Below are 842 nucleotides of genomic sequence, written 5' to 3'. Positions count from 1 at the left end.
CCACAGGTGCTGCCCCCTACATTTCTTTTTTAAACAATGAACTCAGAAATTCCTGGAGTCTATGGATAGAGGTCTCTTTCTTCTGAAACTGATTCCTGCTGACCTATGGATGAAGGGATGTATCTACCCAACTGAGTTCATTTGCCTCATTAAGAGGGAAGGTTTGAAAACGAATGGTCTTGGCTCGGTGCCTGTAGCACAGTGGTTATGCTGCCAGCCACATACACCGAGGCTAATGAGTTTGAACCGGGCCTGGGCCAGCTAAACAACAATGACAACTGCAATAGAAAATAGCCAGGCATTGTGGTGGGTGCCTGTCATCCCAGCTACTTGGGAGGTGAGGCAAAAGAACCGCTTAAACCCAAGAGTTGGAGGCTGCTGTGAGCTGTGACATCACAGCACTCTACCGAGGGCAACATAGTGAAACTGTCTCAAAAAAAAAGAAAAGAAAATGGATGGTCTTGAAAGCAAGATGAGACAGGATGGGGTTTCTATTGGAGAGAAATAGCTAGGGCCTGAATTTAGTTCTCTATAAATGTCACCTGATAGCAGAAATTGTAGAGCCTAGAAATGGGAGTTAAAAGCAAAGCCGCTAGGGGCATTAGCTAAGAAACTTCCCACACAGGGCAGGAAAATAGGGATGGATGTTAGAGAGTGCCCACAGTGGGGCACGGGAAATAAGATTACTATTATTGGGGTTCATAGCATGGGCAAAGGACTGATCTGCCTGGAATGTAAGCTGAGCTGTGTTGACATTCGTGGATTGACAGGAGAAGTATATAAAAGAGGAAGAAAAACACCAGTACTTTGAATAGAGGGACAATTTTTTTTTTTTTTTTTTT

This window comes from Otolemur garnettii, unplaced genomic scaffold, assembly GCF_000181295.1.
Source record: "Otolemur garnettii isolate 467f Iridium unplaced genomic scaffold, OtoGar3 scaffold00110, whole genome shotgun sequence".
Taxonomy (NCBI): domain Eukaryota; kingdom Metazoa; phylum Chordata; class Mammalia; order Primates; family Galagidae; genus Otolemur; species Otolemur garnettii.
Note: the sequence above shows the minus strand (reverse complement) of the source record.